Below are 9,921 nucleotides of genomic sequence, written 5' to 3'. Positions count from 1 at the left end.
TGAAGAAACCCTCAACTACTTGCCTCAGATTAGATAGTTATGGCCGCACTGTATACTCTCAGAATGACTAGGTCTCTCATACTGGTTTCCTGGGTGAAGAAGACAGCCATGAGGCACAGGCAAATGGGCTGGATGTGGTCATGGTGTTGGTGTATGGAGCCTTCCCCCTGTCTGGCAAATCCATGTCTGGAGGAGAGTGAACCACGCAGCCTGTGCCTTGGCTTGATCCTGAACCAGCCAAAACTAATGAAAAAGTCTCCATGGATTTCAGCAACACAGGTCAAGTCATCTAAATTTTACGGTTTCATTGTACACCCAGACTTGCTTACATTACAGTTTATTTGTCTGCATATTTAGGTGGACTTAAGATAAACCTGAGGACTGAATATGACTGAGAAAAGGACCTGATTCCGATGTCCTATGGAGTATCATAAAGCCCAAGCAACAGGACTGACTAATTCTGACTTATTTGATGCTTACCATGGTGGGAGATCAGAATTTAAATTCCCAGTGAGCTCGGTCAGTGGGTCTAACCTAATGCATGTGGTACCAGCCTGTTATTTCAAAGCTTTTGAGTGAAAATTTTGTTCAAACTGTAACTATACTAAAATTCAAAGTCTCATTTCTCAGTGATGCAACAATATAGCTACCAATTCTTAATATTATAGCTTTTCTAAAATCATGTTTAAAAAGATGTGACCTACAGCATTAAATGTTTTTTGTTTTGGGTTTTTTTCTGAGGGGGGAGGGAGGTTAGGTGCATCAGAAAAAGATTACTCTTACCTTGATAAGACAACAGACAGGATACTTCTCCAATTTACACTAAACGTATAATGGTCTAAGAATAACGACATCAGTGAAATCTCTCTTGATTTGCCAGGTGGAAGTAAAAGGACAATCAGATCATTTTTTATTTCTTTTTTGCAGTTTTTCTATCCAGCCAGACAGGTGTGCTGGCCACATTATGTTACCATATGTCAGGAGAAATGGTTTTTAAAACAGTTAATACTATACTTGGGAAAATTCTATGTAGCATATGCCATTTAATATATACACATTTTGTCCATACAATTACACAATTGGGTAAAATATACAAAATCAAGTTGTATTTAAGATGATTTTTGGTTATAAGCCAATGCAAATATTATTCTCCCAAGATTCCAGGAAGAGATTAAGTGTAGAGCAGTGACTTGTGCAGCGTCTGCCAACTGCTGACTAATTGCATGCCCATCATTATTGCATCCACATATACAATGCGGGTGAACATTCAGAGGAGGACCACACTGCACAGCGTACTTCAAATAGCAATGGTCATTTTGAGGAAAATTATTATATATTTTTCCAGTGTTAATTTCACTCAGTTGTTTTAGGTTCCTCAGGGACTTAGAGCATCATAGCACTGAAAACAAAGTACTGGACATGTGTCTAACACAAATGAAAAAGCAGAGACAAATGTATGTGCATAGACCGTACAACTTTTTCAAACTTCTTTCTCAGCTAAGTATAAAATTAGGAGAAAACTGCACTACACTAGTCTTTATGTATCCTGTCTATCAGCAAATGTTTTATAAGACAGGACCCTGGGAATGTTGTACGTTATCACTGGGGAAAATAATTAGAGAAACCACAATGTATATATAGACAGAGAGACATCTTGGAAAAGCATTTCCTATAATTGCACTGTGACAAAATGTGCAGTTAAATATTATACACATGGTGAAAATTACACCACAATTAATGGCATGCCTCTAACATAATTCATTCTTGATGGTTTTGAGTAGTTTAGAAAAAGAGACCTATCATTGAGTGCTTCATGTTACAATATTGTTAGACAACAGCTCTCAACAAATTTCATAAGCCAGGCAGTGTTGGTGCTGGCAAAAAACTTCTGCCTACATTCAAGATGTTTCGTAGAGTGATGTTCAAGATACCTCTCCCTGACCCCAGTTTAAGTTGCCTGCTAAAACTGAGATATTAGGACAACAGATTAAGAACATTCTCCAATTTAATTGACTCATTTTGCTGAAAAGTGTGTCTGTATTTAGGGAAATGGAGCTTGATTTCCCCTCTTTGCTATATTGGGCATCCTGTTGCATGAAAGCCATGTCGTAGCGTGTCTCTTTAATCCTAACAAGTGGATTATTTTGATAGTAGTTTGTACTTTCAAAGCAATCTTTACAAACAGGATATTTTCTATTGCTAAATGAAAGACAAGCTGTGTTATATTCTGGTTCCTCCACATCTGGGAGACAGCCAGGGACAGTCAGACATACTCAGCCAGTTGTCATCTAAATGAATGCTAAACCAGTATCTCAACACTGTATTAATAGGTGCTGTTCAAAAGGACACATCTCTTGAACTTAAGTGAATATTAGTATATGAATATCCCAGTAACTTATAATCTCCTCCACCACTTAAAGACCTACTGATATTCACAGCCATTAAATGCCTCTTCCATGTCCTGACCACACACAGCAAGGCTAATTACTCTAGGGGAACTTAAATTCCCACTTCAATTTCAACAGGACTGCACTTAATTTCTGTTCGAATCTCTTATACAGCAACAGTGTTTGCTGCGGAGGATATCGGAACACAGAGCTCCGAGGAACTTTCTGGGCCATTAAGTCAATTCCCCTGTTACTGCAAGCAAACACATTGTATAATTTCTTTCATACACTCTTCAAGCCCCGACATAAAAGTTGTTGGGTTTTGGCCTCTGTTACTCAACCGGAGAATATTCCAAAACGCACTTGCTCTAACAATGAGGAGCTGCCTTCTAATTTCCAGCTTAAACTTGTTTCTTCTCAGTTTACACCCACTGTACATGTGAAAATATTTTAATTTAGCTTAAATGACTCTTTTCTCCCTGCAGCTTTCCCTTGTGGCCTCCCCCTTATCTTCATTTTGCCAGACTGAGCAATACAAGCTCTTCTATCATCCTCTTACGAGGACAAGGATACTTCTTTTGAACCTGAGTCCTTGTCTGCATCTGCTAGGCTTTCAAATGGCCTTTCTTAAGCCAGTGGTTCAGAAGAAGTCTAGCCAGAGCCCTGCATGATGATACTAGTATTTCATTGTCCCCACTGGCAATAATTTCAATGACAAATTCTGGGACTGCATTTGTCTTTTCATGGTTACATCACGTTGATGGCTCTCAGTCAATCCTCTTTCCCAATTTTTTACTAATGGATGAGCTCTGAGCTTCTAGCAGAATTTTTTATGAATTCTATTACTATATTTTATTCTGTTCTTATTTGGGCTTTTAGACTCTGCTCCCTCCAAAAGATGTGTATAGGCAATGCCTCCAAACCCTGTATATCAGTACATTTTGTCAGGACCCTATTCATAGTTGCGTCAAGTCACTGAGAAGGTATTAAACAAAATCAGTATTGGTAACCAGTCTGATTTGATCCCTTCCCTTTCCACAGACCCTGCTGCTGTCCACCATCACGTCTTCTGTTACTTACTTCACAATTCCTCTCCTGATTCCTCTCTTTATGACAAGTAAAAGTTGCCTATTTGATTCCAGAGCGTGTTTTCCTGAAATCTTGATAGATGATATTTTCCACATTATTTTTGTCCAGCAAATCAGTAATTAAATAGAAATAACGGTTCAGTATGATCTACCTTTGCTAAACTATTATTTGTATTTTACTGCTTTTAATTTATCTCCTAGTGCTCATACATGATCTCTTTCAAAGCCTGCTGTAGGGCCTTGCATACTGTTTAGGTCAGATTTATATGCCCATGGCTGTCTAGATACCTTTTCCTACACTTAAATATAGACATTTTTCTTGCTGCTTTCCTGACTTGCAGTGCCAACGTTAGCTCCACCCAAACATGCTAGCAAGCTTGCAGTTCTCAACAACAGATCTTTCAGTCTCTTGGGATGGAGACAGGCAACATGTTCCCCTCAAGATGAACTTTCAAGTTGAAATTTGCACTTGGATGCCATGTTCCCACTGATCCCTTCCCATTTGTCCTCATGGCCAGTATTGTCATCCTTGCTGAACACCTTATCACACTTTGTTTCCAGGCTGACAATACCTTTAATCTCTATCCTGTTCTCAATGCACAAAAGTCTCACTTCTCTTTACCTGCAGCGGACAAACTCTGGGGTTTCTTTTAATATTCCTTGCCAGGCCAAACTCAGTCTGACATAGGCCAGTTCTCACTTTATTCCCACTCTTTTTGACTTTTACATCAAGGATTTCCTTGCAGAGCAGTCCTTTTTTCAGCTCCCTACTTATTCCCAATATCCCTCCTGAGACAGCAATTCCCCCTGCCAGGTCTGAAACACCTCCCTCCATAGTTTTCCCCATTGCTTGTGATACTTTGATTTATTCCTCAGCATCTTTGACCTGAAGCAATTCCAAACCTTCTACACTTTGAAGATCCCAAGCCCCTCAGCCCCGGCTGTCTTTCCTAACCAGTTCTCTCAATTTATCAAAGTTTGCCCCACTGAAATCTGAAATCTTAATTAGAGAACTATTTTTTTTGTTTATCCTTCCATTTAAACTGAGTCAGCTCAAGACCACTCATGTTAAACAACTGCCAAGTCCCATCCAAAAAGTGACTGAACTTTATTAGTGGATGAAGTGATTGCTGCATGCAGTATGTAGAGCCAAATCCTGACACCTTTCCTCTGTCCTCTTTATTCTGGCATAAGTTTGCTGAAATCAATGGGAGTTTTGTTTATATAAGAACTAAAGGATTGGGCCTACAGTTTGTAGTTCTCTTTGAAATCCCTTAATATGAAAGGCGTTACACAAATACATTATTATTTTACTTGCTTTTTATAAAGCACAAAATATTATTGGCCATTGAAAGTTTATGGAAACTTGATGCAATTGCAGTTGGCATTGACCTTTTCCCCAGCACAGGAGTCCCTAGGATAACACAGATGTCATGTGCAATGAAATTAATATTGTGGGCACAGCTGTTTAGTAAAATAAAGTAAGATAAAAAGAAACAATTACCTAATTTGATATGGGATCTTTTTTAATTTTTTTCTTTACCTTACGCTACAGTTTGCAACTTATTGACTCATCCAGTGCCAGATAGATTTTTTCCCTTCTGTAAAACCAGTTTTCACTTACATATACTGCTGGGAAGCATTATTCGAAATGATGAAGTGTAGGAAGTAGAGACGACAAGAACATTTTACATAGCTAGCATGTACACCCTGACTTCTCTTCTGCAATTTACTTATAGACTTAACTTGATTGTTCTCAGGCTAATATGCACAATTTGGAAAATTGAAATAGCCTTCTATAATGTTCAAACACAATCCCATAAACTGAATCAGTTGCTAAAGTAAGCTTTACCTCAAGACCCCACAATGAGGTATCTATTACCAGGAGCTCTAAGTAAATGTTCTTTTAATTAGCTACATTTATCTTTAATCCCTGTTTTGACAGAAACTCTAACATAAACATACATTACAAATACAGAAAATCCAGCTCAAAGTATGGTTAATTTTTATGCTTGACAGAGCCATTTGGAAAAAATAACTGTGACCTTTTTGGAGCCTGGAAAAAAAATATCTTAATGTGATGTCATTATAACACAGTTTCAGAAACCAAGAAGAAACAGTGGCATCTGTAGCTAAAATACAATAACAATTCTTAAACTATTCCTTAAAAGTGGCAATAAAACCCTAAAAAGACCTTTGGGCCTTATGCTGAGGCAGCTGCAAAGTCATGTTAAATAATTTCTGTAAGGACAACCATAATTACAAACCTGATTAAAGTTTACCTACATTTCATTCCTAGAGTGTCTGAAATGAGGACTGTGAAACCAGATGGTTACAGAGCACACATGATGGATATATTCCATCAAGCATGTCCGTTGCCATGGAAACAACAGGAATAACATTATCTTTAGTGTCTATTTCTTCACAAAACTGTTCATTTAAGTGTTGCTGCCAATCTAAGCAAAATCCATACGAATATTTAAGTATCAGCTCAAAAAACAGGTCTGCTTCTCCCCACCCTGCAGTAAGTGTGTTGGATGTTGTTGAGTGTTGCAGGAATGATAGCAGCATGTGTCCTCTCCTCGGTCCATGCCGTACTCAGCTGCTTCTCTACAGCCTTTCTTTGTTCTTTCTCTTTTTTTTTTTTTTAAGCAATTTAATTTGGGTTACAATTTTGAGATATTGTATTCAGACAATTCCATTGTTATTTGAATGAAGAACAAAACCAAGCAATAAAAATGTCTTCCTTTCCCACTTTCTGTATCAATAAAAGGAACCAGAGGCAGAGCAGAAGAGAGAGAGAGTTTGAAGAAGACATGAGACAATACAGGTGTGTTTTATGGGAAGTCATAGCCCTGTAAGTAAGCACGTGTATTAGAAAACAGTAAATCTGAAGTGGAATGAGGGAATGTATGTGAATAGAGATGATAGACAGCATTGACACTGTACTAACCTGAGATGCTCTATATTCATCCTCTCTTTTATGGATATTTCATTTTGAAGAAGATAAATTCTCCATTCCGTCTCCTCACCTTTCCCTCTCATCCCATTCCATAAAAATAAACAGGAGACAGTGCTATATGTAACAAGCGATACCGAGCCCTCCAACAGCCACAAAGTTGCATACTTTCTGTTTTGCTGTTGTCTCAGAAACGTATGGGACACATCAATGATCTGAAATGACTTTATCAATCCAGTGACTGCAGAAGACAGTGGCAGTTCAAAAGAATCTCCCATATTTGATCTGCTCGTTCAAATCTGCCCGATAAAAGGATTCATGAGGCAAAGGCTCAACTTGCCCCTAGCAAAGTACGTGGCAAAAATCCTATCGGTACCACTGGGGAGTGATTAACCTAATTCCCTCTCCCTCACGAAGTACACCTAGCAGGTCCATCCCATGGCACATATATGCAGGTTAAAGCATTTCAGCCACAAGATTGTCTCACCATGTGTTCCCACAGCCAACGAGCTCAATGATGTGTTATGCCAAACAGTCACTAGATCAAGAGTCCTGGCCAAAACTTGTGAAAACATGCCTGGAACCACGTGAATCGGATCTGTGTCTTTGTTCCGTGCAATATACACGTCTATGAAAAAAAATGTCTCTAACAAAGAATTGAGGATTTGAAGTATGTCATACTGAGTAAAACTGGCTGCTTAAGAATTTCACACCTCAGGAAGCTGGTGTGGAATACGAATCACGGTCCCTGTGGCTTATGGAGGGAACACGAGGGAGGGCTACAACGCAGAGACCCGTACCAACGCAAGCTGGGAGTAAAACAGCTAGGGCTGTGTGCGTTACAGCTTGGATTGCCATAAGAACATCCCCAAATCACTTGTGCTTCGTTGGCATCAGTGTGTCAGAAACACACTTTGTACAGGCAGTAGCTGGGGCTGCTCCCTCAAGTTCATCTGCTCACACAGGGGCTCCAAGTCTGTGACAGGGGCACAATGGCCACAGACGGCTGAAATTTCTGCTGAGCTGCAGATATTCTCGTCTGAGGGATATCACGTTACTTTGGCGCTTTCCACTTTCACGTTCAAAGCTCTGCATACCTGTGCCCTGACCCCTACTTAAGTCCAGTGTCTTATCATATTCCCTCTCCACCCTCCACTGAGACCACTGTTTTTAAACTAATTCCCTCACACTCTGCACTTCACAGAGAGCATTTTATTGTTACTGGTCGGTATTTGGGCCCCCTGGTTTTACAAAGAGGATGCTTTTCCTGGTATGAAAGTTGCCTAGTGCTATTAAAACAAAGCGCAGCGTATTGTGCAAAGTGCAGTGTGTTGTTCTTGTCCTTACTGCACAAATTAAAATATAGCACATTTTCCCAGGCACGGTATGGTGACTAAACATCCAGAGACTCCCACAACGCACACCTTTGTTTTGCTGCTCCAAAAGAAGTTGTCAGGATGCCCATCTGTCTCAGCACTTGCAACTGGCATACAGGACAACAAAACCTATGCATTTTTTTTCCAGGACGGGATCTTCTTTGTTTCCCCTTCATTCCCCTTCACCCAGGAGAGGCGAAGGTAAGTGCCATTGTGGGTTTCTGCATTGCAAAGGGTGCATCCCCATCAAGTAGCCCTACAAAAGAGTCACCCCCGCCCTTCATATAACTGTCTGCAGGGAACGTGCCCACAGCCCCTCATTTTACTTTAAAGAAATACCCTTGAAGGTCTCCCTGCTTCTGTCACGTTACTTTTATTTCTGTGCTGCTGAATAAGCAGAGCTGTTCACCTGCTCCCTCATACATAAAAATTGTCTTCATATGCCTGGGTGAGAGAAGCTCCAGAACAACTTTTAATATTGCACATATACTCCCTCAATGACTGGCTTTGTTTTCTGAAACATCTGTAACCTGGGGCCCGATCGTCCTACACAGGAACAACCATCGCTGAAGTCAAACCCAGTTCAGCCACTGCCTGACTTTACCTTCCACATCTCTGACGTGCCCCTCTCTATCTTGCTTTTCCTCTGACACAAATTCATTAGTCGGTTGGGGTTCTCACTCCTCACCTACCCCTGGGGTCACCCCAAACCTTGCAGAGGTGCACAGCCATTTCAGGCAAAGTACATGCACATCACATACGGTTCTTTACCTCTTCCCCTCTTTGTCTCCCCAGAAAGCAGAAACCAAATTTGCTTTGCAATGTGCTTATGTAGTTTTTAATTTAGTATTTGCTGTGCTTTCTGCTCTTATTAGAAAAACAGTTCAAAGAAATGAGCCTTCCTTGGACCAGAAAGTCGTGCTGCAAACGACTAGGGAAAATTTTGGTCTCAATAAATATGTCCTGCAGCTATTAAGAGGAAGTAAATAGACCAGGCAGAAGAGGACTGGAAACAACAGAGTGGAGCAGCTGCATGCATTGCATTAAAACATGTTTATCATCTGGCCTACTTGGAGTTGTATTTTACATTGTGAATTTATTATATTTTGGCTTAATAAACGTGAATTCTCACATTCTTCCAAAGCTATAAGTAAGTCCAGATATGCTTCCCACACATTTCTTCATGATCTCAAGTTGTGTTTTTTAACCTACTACATCACTGATTAATTTCAAAATAGATGAACAAATTCAGCCTTGGCAGGTGCATTTATCATATCAAATTCCCTTTGCTGAGACAAGATGTACAGACCTCTAAACATGAAAATAAACTTCATTCTCACTGGAGAATATTGAATGCCACAAAACATAACCGCAAATGAAATGAACAGAAGATAGATGTAGAAAGCCATGCTATTATAGAATTTGAGAAAAAATATCTAAAATTACTTTAAAATATACTGACACGTACACAGTGAACAGAAAAAAACGGCATTTCCCACTGCCTTTGGGAGATGCCCTGTACTATTACAGGTGAGACTTTTCTTTCCTCTCCCAGGTAGCAATATCTCATGCTATGGGACAGGAATGGACAGGAGACATCCCCCCCTTCCCATCTGTCCCCCAGATTCAGAGGCTTTACATTTTTGCAGCGTGTTGCCAACGTTTGTGTACCAAAGGGCTCCGTATTGTCGTGAATCCACGTATGGGTTGCTCATACAAACCTCGTAGGTCAGCAACCATGTGGGTTGTGTGCCTGTACAGGGAAGAGGAGGGGGACCTTGCCCCCATGCTTCCTCTGCCCCAAAGTCCCCCTGCCCCTGGTCAGGCCAAACCTGCTCCCAAACACGACCTTTCCAAGAGAGGGAGAATGCCAGGGAAATCCCAGAGCCTCTGTAACATGTCTTGGTAGCCTCATACAAACCTCGTAGGTCAGCAACCATGTGGGTTGTGTGCCTGTACAGGGAAGAGGAGGGGGACCTTGCCCCCATGCTTCCTCTGCCCCAAAGTCCCCCTGCCCCTGGTCAGGCCAAACCTGCTCCCAAACACGACCTTTCCAAGAGAGGGAGAATGCCAGGGAAATCCCAGAGCCTCTGTAACATGTCTTGGTAGCG

This window comes from Aptenodytes forsteri, unplaced genomic scaffold, assembly GCF_000699145.1.
Source record: "Aptenodytes forsteri isolate BGI_AS27 unplaced genomic scaffold, ASM69914v1 Scaffold208, whole genome shotgun sequence".
In the NCBI taxonomy this organism is placed as follows: domain Eukaryota; kingdom Metazoa; phylum Chordata; class Aves; order Sphenisciformes; family Spheniscidae; genus Aptenodytes; species Aptenodytes forsteri.
Note: the sequence above shows the minus strand (reverse complement) of the source record.